The sequence below is a fragment of the Salvelinus fontinalis genome, chromosome 28, assembly GCF_029448725.1.
Source record: "Salvelinus fontinalis isolate EN_2023a chromosome 28, ASM2944872v1, whole genome shotgun sequence".
NCBI classification, from domain to species: domain Eukaryota; kingdom Metazoa; phylum Chordata; class Actinopteri; order Salmoniformes; family Salmonidae; genus Salvelinus; species Salvelinus fontinalis.
This window is the reverse complement of record NC_074692.1, coordinates 40,809,282-40,823,084: the sequence shown is the minus strand read 5'-3', so window position 1 is coordinate 40,823,084 and position 13,803 is coordinate 40,809,282.

Genomic DNA, 13,803 nt, shown 5'->3' with positions numbered 1-13,803 from the left:
TGTCTGTGTGGGTGGACCATTTTAGTTTGTCCGTGATGTGTACGCCGAGGACCCTAACTTTCCACCTTCTCCACTACTGTCCAGTCGATAGGGGGGTGCTCCAACTGCTGTTTCTGAAGTCCACGATCATCTCCTTTGTTTTGTTGATGTTGAGTGTGAGGTTATTTTCCTGACACCACAAGGAAAATAACCTCACGGCCCTCACCTCCTTCCTGTAGGCCGTCTCGTTGTTGTTGGTAATCAAGCCTACCACTGTAGTGTCATCTGCAAACTTGATGATTGAGTTGGAGGCGTGCATGGCCACGCAGTCATGGGTGAACAGGGAGTACAGGACAGGGCTGAGAACGCACCCTTGTTGGGCCCCAGTGTTGAGGATCAGCGGGGTGGAGATGTTGTTTCCTACCCTCATCACCTGGGGGCGGCCCGTCAGAAAGTCCAGGACCCAGTTGCACAGGACGGGGTCGAGACTGAGGGTCTCAAGCTTAATGACGAGTTCGGAGAGTACTATGGTGTTAAATGCTGAGCTGTAATCGATGAACAGCATTCTTACATAGGTATTCCTCTTGTCCAGATGGGTTAGGGCAGTGTGCAGTGTGATTGTGATTGCATCGTCTATGGACCTATTGGGGTGGTAGGCAAATTGGAGTGGGTCTAGGGTGTAAGGTAGGGTGGAGGTGATATGATCCTTGACTAGTCTCTCAAAGCACATCATGATGACAGGAGTGAGTGCTATGGGGCGATAGTCATTTAGCTCAGTTACCTTAGCTTTTTTGGGAATAGGAACACTGTTCCCAAGAAAGAGGTATGAGCGGTCTTGAAATGAAGTGAAAGTTGCTGCTTATTAGTAATGAATCGAGAGACATACTCTTTCCTTTAGAAATCCCATTGAACGGCGGTAACCTTTTCAGATGGTTATTCCCACTGCTGTGTATATTTAACTGTGTATACGAGTGCATTCACTAGCACTGTAGTATGAACACTTAGGACACATTAGAAACTCAAATCTCTTTGTGATAGGTAGCATCAGTTAGCCTGTGTGCCATTCTGTTTCTGTCCTCTTGCCAACTGCCTACTCAAGATCGAGTATGTCTCTCAATTCATTACTAATAAGCAGCAACTTTCACTTCATTTCAAGACCTCTTTAAGCATGTGGGAACAGCAGACCTGGGATAGGGATTGATTGAATGTGTCCGTAAACACACCAGCCAGCTGGTCTGCGTATGCTCTGAGGACACGGCTAGGGATGCTGTCTGGTCTGGCAGCCTTGCGAAGGTTAACACGTTTAAATGTTTTACTCACGTTGGCCTCACATTGGTGAAGGAGAGCACGCAGGTTTTGGTAGCGGGCTGTGTCAGTGGCACTGTATTGTCCTCAAAGTGAGAAAATAAGTTGTTTAGTTTGCCTGGGAGCAAGACGTCGGTGTCCGCGATGGGGCTGGTTTTCTTTTTGTAATTCATGATTGACTGTAGAGACTGCCACAAACGGCTCATGTCTGAGCTGTTGAATTGCGACTCTACTTCGTCTCTATATTAACGCTTACCCTGTTTGATTGCCTTGCATAGGGATTAGCTACACTGTTTTTATTCGGTCATGTTTCCAGTCGCCTTCCCATGATTAAAAACTGAAAAAAAAAAAAAAACGGGAAAAAGAAAATGATTAAAATCAATCCACGGCTTCTGGTTGGGGAAGGTTTTAATAGTCACCGTGGGTACCACGTCACCGATGCACTTGCTAATAAACGCGTTCACCAAATCAGCATAAACATCAATGTTGTTGTCTAAGGCTATCCGGAAAATATCCCAGTCCACGTGATCGAAGCAATCTTGAAACGTGGAATAAGATTGCTCGGATCAGCGTTGGACAGACCTGAGCATGGGCGTTTCCTATTTTAGTTTCTGTCTATAGGCTGAGAGCAACAAAATGGAGTCATGGTCAGATTTGTCGAAAGGAGGGCGAGGGAGGGATTTGTGTGCGTCGCGAAAGTTAGAGTAGCAATGATCCAGAATTTTGCCATTCCTGGTGGCGCATTCGATATGCTGATACAATTTTGGGAGCCTTGTTTTCAGATTAGCCTGGCTAAAATCCCCAGCTACAATAAATGGAGCCTCAGGATATGTGGTTTCCAGTTTAAATAGTCCAATGAAGTTCTTTCAGGGCCATCGAGGATTCTGCTTGGGGATATCCATGGCTGTGATTATAATTGAAGAGAATTCTCTTGGTAGATAATACGGTCAGCATTTGATTGTAAGGAATTCTAGGTCAGGTGAACAAGAGGACTTGAGTTCCTGTATGTTGTTATGATCACACCACGACTCATTAATCATAAGGCATACACCCCCGCCCTTCTTCTTACCAGAGAGATGTTTGTTTCTGTTGATGCAATGTGTGAAGAAACCGGGTGGCTGTAGAAACCGGGAAAAAGAGAATTTTACAATCTCTGATGTCTATCTGGAAGGCAACCCTTGCTCGAATTTTGTCTATTTTATTGTCAAGAGACTGGACATTGCCGAGAAGTATACTCGGGAGCGGTGAGAAATGTGCCCGTCCAATAGTTCTTCCCTGTAATGGTTGTCGTTGGTGGAAGGAGAAGAGGACCAAAGTGCAGCATGGTACGTATTCATAATAATTTAATAAAGAATAAATACTGAACAAAAACAACAAACCAACAAACCAACAGTTCTGTAAGGTGCAAACAAAAACACTAAACAGAAAATAACTACCCACAACCCATAGTGGGAAAACAGGCTACCTAAGTATGATTCTCAATCAGAGACAACAATCGACACCTGCCTCTGATTGAGAACCATACTAGGCAAAACACATAGAAATATAACGACTAGATCAAAACATAAAAAAACAACATAGAATGCCCACCCGAACTCACGCCCTGACCAAACTAAAATAAAGACATAAAAAAGGAACTAAGGTCAGAATGTGACATTCCCGGCTGTATGTAAGACGGCATTACAGTAGTAGGCTTGATTACCAACGACGAGACAGCCTACAGGGAAGAGGTGAGGGCCCTTGAGTGTGGTGTCAGGAAAATAACCTCTCACTCAACGTCAACAAAAAAAAGTCGATGATTGTGGAGCACTCCCTTCTCCACATCGGCGGGACAGAAGAAGAGAAGGTGGAAAGTATTAAGTTCCTCGGCGCTCACATCACAAACAAACGGAAATGGTCCAACCACACAGACAGCATGGTGAATTAGGCGCAACCACTCCTCTTCCTCCTCAGGAAGCTAAAGATGCACAATCGAGAGCATCCTGCCGGGCTGTATCACCGCCTGGTACGACATCTGCACCGCCCACAACCGCAAGGCTCTCCAGAGGGTGGTGCATCACCGGGGGCAAACTGCATCACAGGGTGAAAATTACCTTCCCTCCAGGACACCTACATCACCGATGTCACAGGAAGGCCAAACAGATCTTCAAGGACAACAACCACCTGAGCCACTGCCTGTTCACCCCGCTATCATCCAGAAGGCGAGGTCAGTACAGGTGCATCAAAGCTGGGACCGAGAGACTGAAAAACAGCTTCTATCTCAAGGCCATCAGACTGTTAAACAGCTATCACTAACATGGAGATGCTTCTGCCAACATACATACTCAAATCACTGGCCACTTTAATATAAGGTATCACTTTAAAAAAAGCCACTTTAATAATGTTTACTTATCCTACATTACTCATCTCATAGGTATATACTGCATTTTATACCATCTACTGCATCTTGACTGTGCCGCATGGACATCGCGCATCCATATATCTATATGTACAAATTCTTATTCCCCTTACATTGTGTGAATAAGGTAGTCATTGTGAATTTGTTAGATTACTTGTTATATATTACTGCGCTGTTGGAACTAGAAGCACAAGCAATTCGCTACACTCACATTAACATCTGCTAACCATGTGTATGTGACCAATTTAATTTGATTTGATACATATTTTTATGTTCCAAACATACTGATCACCATATGTCTGCTGCAGAGGGACAAGAGAGAACCTTGAGTAAACAAGTTTGGTCAGTCATGGAAATAAAAGTGAGGAAAACAAGTTGGCTTCCTATTTAGAAAGAAGATGGAGAACAAGCTATGAATAAAAAACACTGGAGTTTTGGTGCTGGTACAGCCAAATAGCACAAAATAGTATTGAGATATTGTCAAAATGATACGCTACGGTATACAGTATCATAAAAAATGATATCTCAATATGTATCTGTATCAACCCCCCCATGACGGTGCCACGTTGAAAGTTACTGAGCTCATCAGTAAGGCCATTATACTGCCAATGATTGTCTATGGAGATTGCTTGACTGTTTGCTCAACGTTATACACCAGTCAGCAACAGGTGTGGCTGAAATAGCCATATCCACTAATTTGAAGGGGTGTCCACATACTTTTGTATATACAGTTGAAGTCAGAAGTTTACATACACTTAGGTTGTAGTCATTGAAACTCGTTTTTCAACCACTCCCCAAATGTCTTGTTAACAAACTATAGTTTTGGCAAGTCGGTTAGGATATCTACTTTGTGCATGACACAAGTCATTTTTCCAACAATTGTTTACAGACAGATTATTTCAATTATAATTCGCTGTATCACATTTCCAGTGGGTCAGAAGTTTACATACAGTAAGTTGACTGTGCCTTTAAACAGCTTGGAAATTCCAGAAATGATGTCATGGCTTTCGAAGCTTCTGATAGGCTAATTGACATAATTTGAGTCAATTGGAGGTGTACCTGTGGATGTATTTCAAGGCCTAACTTCAACCTCAGTGCCTCTTTGCTTGACATCATTGGAAAATCAAAAGAAATCAGCCAAGACCTCAGAAAAAGATTGTAGACCTCCACAAGTCTGGTTCATCCTTGGGAGCAATTTCCAAATGCCTGAAGGTACCACGTTCATCTGTACAAACAATAGTACGCAAGTATAAACACCATGGGACCACGCAGCCGTCATACAGCTCAGGGGGCAGAAGCGTTTTGTCTCCTAGAGATAAACGTACTTTGGTGCGAAAAGTGCAAATCAATCCCAGAACAACAGCAAAGGACCTTGTGAAGATGCTGGAGGAACCAGGTGGATGTATCTACATCCACAGTAAAACAAGTCCTATATCGACGTAACGTGAAAGGCTGCTCAGCAAGGAAGAAACCACTGCTCCAAAACCGCCATAAAAAAGTCAGACTACAATTTGCAACTGCACATGGGCACAAAGATAGTAATTTTGGGAGAAATGTCCTCTAGTCTGATGAAACAAAAATAGAACTGTTTGGCCATAATGACCATTGTTATGTTTGGAGGAGAAAGGGGGAGGCTTGCAAGCTGAAGACACCATCCCAACCGTGAAGCACGGGGGTGGCAGCATCATGTTGTGAGGGTGCTTTGCTGCAGGAGGGACTGGTGCACTTCACAAAATAGATGGTATCAAGAGGAGGAAAATGTGGATATATTGAAGCAACAACTCAAGACATCAGTCAGGAAGTTAAAGCTTGGTCTCATATGGGTCTTCCAAATGGACAATGACCCCAAGCATACTTCCAAAGTTGTGGCAAAATGGCTTAAGGACAACCAAGTCAAGGTATTGGAGTTGCCATCACAAAGCTCTGACCTCAACCCTATAGAAAATTTGTGGGCAGAAATGAAAAAGTGTGTGCGAGCAAGGAGGCCTACTCAGTTACGCTCAGTTACACCCGCTCTGTCAGGAGGAATTGGCCAAAATTCACCCAACATATTGTGGAAGCTTGACCCAAGTTAAACAATTTCAAGGCAATGCTACCAAATACTAATTTAATGTATGTAAACTTCTGACCATCTGGGAATGTGATGAAAGTAATAAAAGCTGAAATAAAGAGTTCTCTTCTATGTTCTGACATTTCACATTCTTAAAATAAAGTGGTGAGCCTAACTGACCTAAGACAGGGCATTTTTAGTAGGATTTAATGTCAGGAATTGTGAAAAACTGAGTTTAAATGTATTTGGCTAAGGTGTATGTAAACTACCAACTTCAACTGTATAGTGTATATTTCGATTCTCACGATTCTATATGTATTGAGATCGATACAGTGATTTTGTTTTGCGAATCGATGTTCCAAACATACTGATCACCATATGTCTGCTGCAGGAAGACAAGAGAGAGCCATAAGTAAACAAGTTTTGGTCAGTCATGGAAATAAAAAAGTGCTGAAAACAAACTGGCTTCCTATTTTATTTGTAATTTTTTTCTTTATTTAGGCAAGTCCAACGCTCTAACCACTAGGCTACCCTGTGTCACGACTTCAACCGAGGCAGGCTCTCCTTCCCGTTCGGGTGGCGTTCGGCGGTCGTCGTCACCGGCCTATTAGCTGCCACTGATCCTTTTCTCCCCCTCCCTATGTGTTTATTTGTATCACCTGGTTTGGGGTAATTGGTAATTAGTGTGGCTTTATTAGCCAGCCAGATTGTATGCTTCTTTGTGCGGGATTGTTCGTCTGTTGCTGTGGATTTCGGGAGTGGGTTTTGTATTGTGTACTGGGTTTGTCTCCCGTGTTAGAAGACAGGTGTTTATGACACCCAGTAAGTCCGTGTTGGACATTTTGGTTTGCCGGTTAGGCATTAAATATCACCGCATTGAAGCTCTGCTGTTCCTGCGTCTGATTTCACACCCCACCGACACCCAGGTCGTTACAGAATCCCGCACCAATTTAAATGGAGTCAGCAGGAGCAGCAGCCAACCCTCTCCCATCGATGGAGGAACGGGTTCTCCACCACACAACTGTCCTCCATCGGATCGGATCCGCCATGGACCAAATGATGGAGAGAATGGAGCGATGGGAGAGGAGTGGGCTCCTCTCTCCACCTTCGGCTCCCCCCCCCCAGGACTCTTCATCCCCCGGCTCCAGCGCGCTCCGTCTTACGCTCCCGAGGGATTATGATGGAGCAGCGGCAGGTTGTCAGGGGTTCTTACTCCAACTGGAGCTATACCTGGCCACTGTTCGCCCCACTCCCTCGGGAGCGGAGAGGGTGAGTGTCCTCGTCTCCTGCCTAACGGGTCGTGCTCTGGAGTGGGCCAACGCAGTCTGGAATGGCCCGGACTCCGCGAAGGAGCACTACCCGGAGTTTACCCGTCGTTTTCGTGCCGTGTTTGACCACCCCACAGACGGTCGAGCGGCGGGTGAGAGACTATTTCATCTCAGGCAGGAGAAGAGGAGCGCACAGGATTTCGCGCTGGAGTTCCGGACCTTGGCCGCGGGATCAGGGTGGAACGACAGGGCCCTTATTGACCACTACCGGTGTAGTCTCCGGGAGGACGTCCGCAGGGAGCTAGCGTGTCGGGACATCGCGCTTTCTCTAGATGAACTTATTGACATGTCTATCCGACTGGATACTCTGCTGGCTGCCCGCGGGCGTTCGGAGAGGGTCCTGTGCGTTCCACCACCCAGCGCCCCGGCTCCCATCCCGATGGAGTTGGGAGGGGCCGCGCCTAGGGGTACCGGAGGAGGAGGCCCCCCCTGCACCAACTGTGGTCGGAGAGGACACACGTTCGACCGGTGCTGGGGGGGTCTGTCTGGGAGTCGAGATGTCAGGCGGAACGCTTCTCGATCACCCCAGGTGAGTCAGCACCAAACTCACCCAGAACCCCCTGTTGGTCACATGTTTGTCTCAATTTTTTTCCTTTATTTTTTCCCCTCTTCCCAGCATAGGGCACTAGTCGATTCAGGTGCAGCTGGGAACTTTATGGATCGCGGACTCGCCCGTAAGTTGGGCGTTCCGCTTGTGCCGATAGATTCTCCCTTTCCCGTTCACTCCCTAGATAGCCGGCCATTAGGGTCAGGGGTGGTCAGGGAGGTCACAGTTCCCCTGGACATGGTAACGCAGGGGAATCATAGGGAACGTATCAGTCTCTTTATTATTGATTCGCCTGCGTTTCCAGTGGTGCTGGGTGTTCCCTGGTTGGCCCGGCACAATCCCAATATTTCGTGGAGACAGGGGGTTCTCCAGGGGTGGTCAGAGGAGTGTTCTGGAAGGTGTCTGGGAGTTTCCATTGGTGCCACGTCGGTGGAGAGTCCAGACCAGGGTTCCACGGTGCGCATTCCCCCCGAGTATGCCGATTTGGCAATCGCTTTCTGTAAAAAGAAAGCGACGAAATTACCACCACATCGACCGGGTAGGGATTGTACGATAGATCTCCAGGTTAACGCTGCGCTTCCTAAGAGTCACGTGTACCCTTTGTCCCAAGAGGAGACGTTGGCTATGGAGACATATGTCGCGGAGTCTCTGGGACAGGGGTACATTCGGCCCTCCATCTCACCCGTCTCCTCGAGTTTCTTTTTTGTGAAGAAAAAGGAGGGAGGTTTGCGTCCGTGTATTGATTATAGAGGTCTAAATGCCATCACAGTGGGGTTTAGTTACCCACTACCTCTCATCGCTTCGGCGGTGGAATCATTTCACGGAGCGCAGTTCTTTACAAAACTGGACCTCAGGAGCGCGTACAGTCTGGTGCGTATTCGGAAAGGAGATGAGTGGAAAACCGCATTTAGTACCACATCGGGCCACTATGAGTACTGCGTCATGCCGTATGGGTTAAAGAATGCTCCAGCCGTTTTCCAATCCTTTGTAGACGACATTCTCAGGGACCTGCACGTGCAGGGGGTAGTTGTGTATATCGATGACATTCTGATCTACTCAACTACTCACGCCGCGCATGTATCTCTGGTGCGCAAAGTGCTTGGCAGACTGCTGGAGCATGACCTATACGTCAAGGCTGAGAAGTGTGTGTTCTCCAAACAAGCCGTCTCCTTCCTGGGTTATCGCATTTCCACCTCGGGGGTGGTGGTGGAGAGTGACCGCATAAAGGCCGTGCGTAATTGGCCGACTCCAACCACGGTGAAGGAGGTGCAGCGGTTTTTGGGTTTTGCCAACTACTACCGGAGATTTATCCGGGGTTTTGGCCAGGTGGCGGCTCCCATTACCTCACTGCTAAAGGGGGGCCCGGTGCGGTTGCGGTGGTCGGCGGCGGCGGACGGAGCTTTCAACAGGTTGAAGGCTCTGTTCACGGATGCTCCCGTGTTGGCGCATCCGGATCCCTCTTTGGCATTCATAGTGGAGGTGGATGCGTCCGAGGCTGGGGTGGGTGCCGTGCTATCACAGCGCTCGGGTACGCCACCAAAACTCCGCCCCTGCGCTTTCTTCTCTAGTAAGCTCAGTGCAGCGGAGCGTAACTATGATGTGGGGGATCGGGAGTTGTTAGCGGTGGTCAGGGCTCTGAAGGTGTGGAGACACTGGCTTGAGGGGGCTAAGCACCCTTTTCTCATCTGGACCGACCACCAGAATCTGGAGTATATTCGGGCAGCTCGGAGACTGAACCAGCGTCAGGCAAGGTGGGCCATGTTTTTCACCCGGTTTCGGTACACGTTGTCTTATAGACCAGGCTCCCAAAACGTAAAGGCTGATGCATTGTCCCGCCTTTACGACACGGAGGATAGGACCACCGAACCCACTCCCATCATCCCCGCCTCGAGGCTGATAGCGCCAGTGGTATGGGAGGTGGACTCGGACATCGAGCGGGCGCTACGGGCGGAACCCGCGCCTCCTCAGTGTCCGGCGGGCCGTAAGTACGTACCGCTTGGTGTTCGGGACCGACTGATTCGGTGGGCTCATGTCCTACCCTCCTCGGGTCACCCTGGGGTGACGAGGACCGTGGGGAGCCTTCGGGGGAGGTATTGGTGGCCTACCTTAGCTCGGGACGTTAGGGTTTATGTCTCCTCCTGTTCGGTATGCGCTCAGAGTAAGGCTCCTAGGCACCTTCCTAGAGGGAAGTTGCAACCCCTCCCCGTTCCACAACGACCATGGTCTCATCTGTCCGTAGACTTCCTGACAGATCTCCCCCCTTCTCAGGGAAACACTACGGTTCTGGTCATTGTGGATCGGTTTTCTAAGTCCTGCCGTCTCCTCCCGTTGCCCGGTATCCCTACTGCCCTACAGACTGCGGAGGCCTTATTCACTCACGTCTTCCGGCACTACGGGGTGCCGGAGGACATCGTTTCTGATCGGGGCCCCCAATTCACGTCCCGAGTATGGAGGGCGTTCATGGAGCGTCTGGGGGTCACGGTCAGCTTGACTTCCGGTTTTCACCCCGAGAGTAATGGGCAGGTGGAAAGAGTGAACCAGGAGGTGGGTAGGTTTCTGCGGTCGTATTGCCAGGACCGGCCAGGGGAGTGGGCGAGATACATTCCCTGGGCCGAGATGGCCCAGAACTCCCTACGCCACTCCTCTACTAATGTGTCCCCCTTTCAGTGTGTGTTGGGGTACCAGCCGGTTCTGGCACCATGGCAGCCGAGCCAGACCGAGGCTCCTGCGGTGGAGGAGTGGGTACAGCGCTCCAAAGAGACCTGGAGGGCCGTCCAGGAGTCCCTCCAACAAGCTACTACTAGGCAGAAGAGGAGCGCTGACCGCCACCGCAGTGAGGCCCCCGTGTTTGTACCGGGGGAAAGGGTCTGGCTCTCGACCCGAAACCTACCCCTCCGCTTGCCCTGCCGGAAGCTGAGGCCGCAGTGTGTAGGGCCCTTCAAAGTCCTGAGGAGAATAAACGAGGTGTGTTATCGGTTAAAACTCCCTTCCTATTATCGTATTAACCCCTCGTTTCATGTGTCTCTCCTCAGGCCGGTGGTAGCTGGTCCCCTGCAGGACGGTGAGGTGCTGGAGGTCCCTCCTCCCCCTTTAGACATCGAGGGGTCCCCGGCGTATACGATACGGGCCATTCTGAACTCAAGACGCCGGGTGAGGGGCCTGCAGTACCTCGTAGACTGGGAGGGGTACGGTCCGGAGGAGAGGTGCTGGGTACCGGTGGAGGACATTTTGGATCCATCTATGTTAAGGGATTTCCATCGCCTCCATCCGGATCGCCCTGCGCCTCGTCCTCCGGGTCGACCTCGAGGCCGGTGTCGGCGCGCTGCGGGAGCCACGCGTCAGAGGGGGGGTACTGTCACGACTTCAACCGAGGCAGGCTCTCCTTCCCGTTCGGGTGGCGTTCGGCGGTCGTCGTCACCGGCCTATTAGCTGCCACTGATCCTTTTCTCCCCCTCCCTATGTGTTTATTTGTATCACCTGGTTTGGGGTAATTGGTAATTAGTGTGGCTTTATTAGCCAGCCAGATTGTATGCTTCTTTGTGCGGGATTGTTCGTCTGTTGCTGTGGATTTCGGGAGTGGGTTTTGTATTGTGTACTGGGTTTGTCTCCCGTGTTAGAAGACAGGTGTTTATGACACCCAGTAAGTCCGTGTTGGACATTTTGGTTTGCCGGTTAGGCATTAAATATCACCGCATTGAAGCTCTGCTGTTCCTGCGTCTGATTTCACACCCCACCGACACCCAGGTCGTTACACCCTGCCGGCCCATTTAAAAGAAGATGGAGAGCAATCTATTAAGGAAAAATACTGGAGTTTTGGTGCTGGTACAAATCAAATCAATTTTATTTGTCACATACACGTGGTTAGCAGATGCTAATACGAGTGTAGTGAAATGCTTGTGCTTCTAGTTCCGACAATGCAGTAATAACCAACAAGTAATCTAACCTAACAATTCCACAACTCCTACCTTATACACAGAAGTGTAAAGGGATAAAGAATATGTACATAAAGATATATGAATGACTGATGGTACAGAACGGCATAGGCAAGATGCAGTAGATGGTATAGAGTACAGTATATACATATACATATGAGATGAGTAATGTAGGGTATGTAAACATTATATTAAGTGGCGTTGTTTAAAGTGGCTAGTGATACATTTTTACATAATTTCCATCAATTCCCATTATTAAAGTGGCTGGAGTTGAGTCAGTATGTTGGCAGCGGCCACTAAATGTTAAATGTCCCTGCTTTGATGCACCTGTACTGACCTCGCCTTCTGGATGATAGCGGGGTGAACAGGCAGTGGCCCGGGTGGTTGTTGTCCTTGATGATCTTTATGGCCTTCCTGTGACATCGGGTGGTGTAGGTGTCCTGGAGGGTAGGTAGTTTGCACAAACTAGCACAAAATAGTATTGCGAGATTGTCAAATGATACGATACGATATACAGTATCATAAAATATTATATCAATTATATCAATATGTATTGATTTTTCACCCCCGTCAGTAGTCCTTACATATAATTGGCCATTAGATCCCATTCAGAAGACTCCTATCCACCATACTGACTTTTCTAGACCTACTGTAACGTTGTCAACATTAGGAAAATGCCCAAATGGCACCCTTTTCCCTATAAAGTACACTACTCTTGATCAGGGCTCTGGTTAAACGTAGCACACTATTAGGAAAATAGGGTGCAATTTGGGAATCAGCCTTGGCATTAGCTGTGCTTCATGGTTAATCACAGTTAATATGAGTTCATGGGGTTGAAGCACACAGCAACGTACTCCTAATGTAAGCTTTAAAGTATACTGTTGTTTCATTATGAAGATTCATCACTTTTCTAATGCAGACAATGTTAGTAGTAACCCTGAGAACTACGGATGTTTGTGTTGAGATGTGTGTGTGTGTGTGTGTGTGTGTGTGTGTGTGTGTGTGTGTGTGTGTGTGTGTGTGTGTGTGTGTGTGTGTGTGTGTGTGTGTGTGTGTGTGTGTGTGTGTGTAGATCAGACAGTGAGGAGACAGACAAGATGTTCTGGTGCTCACCTCTCTTAGAGACGTTTATTTGCTATATTAACAGGTGCAGGATTAAATCGGCCAATAAACTTTATACAGAGAGTAACAAACAGGACGTTAACACAAAATAAATCAAAGCTATTCTCAGTATAAACTATTCAGGCAACATCTCTTTGCCTCCAACAAAACTCGGTATGGTTCTACTGTAGCCAACCTGTTTGTCATGGTTCGGGTTAGGGCCCAGTTCCAGTAAAGGGAAATCTTAACGCTACAGCATACAATGCCATTCTAGACGATTCTGTGCTTTCAACTTTGTGCTAACAGTTTGGGGGACGCCATTTCCTGTTTCAGCATGACAATGCTGTGCACAAAGTGAGGTCTATACAGAAATTGTAGGCCTAAACTGTTGGCCTTAACACTTGGAATTATCTAGAGCCATGAATGGCAAAGTTTCCCTCAGGAGTTGGACAATGATACAAATGCACTGGAATTAAACAAACGACAACATTTTAAGTGATAGCCATGGCAGGACAGGAAAAGTAAGATTGATGTTATATCACTACAGCTTTGGCTCAAATGTTTATCTTTTAAAAATGACGACGGGAGTGTGAAGTGAAGAGAAAACAAGAGTCATTATAACCTCATGCTAACATCACAGTGCAATACAACCTGATCTAATCTCATACACCACATGTACTTCTATCATGTAACATACCTAGGTTACACACACACAGTACACACAGATCACACACAGAGCACACACACAGTACACACAGATCACACACAGAGCACACACACTGAAGCATTAGCAGAGGTGGCGGATCAGACTGTGAAACAGACAAGATTTCTGGTGCTCACCTCTCTTAGAGGTGCAATATGAATCAGACAATAAACTTTGTACAGAGAATAACAAACAGGACGTTAATGTAAAGACTTGAATAAATCAACGATATTCTCAGTATAAACTATTCAGGCAAAATCTCTTTGCTTCTAACAAAACTCAGGTATGGTTCTACTGTAGCCAACCTGTTACCTACCCAGCCTGCTCTCCTCCAGGTATAACTCTACTGTAACCAACCTGTTACTTACCCAGACTGCTCTCCTCCAGGTATAACTCTACTGTAGTCAACCTGTTACCTTCCCAGACTGCTCTCCTCCAGGTATAACTCTACTGTAGTCAA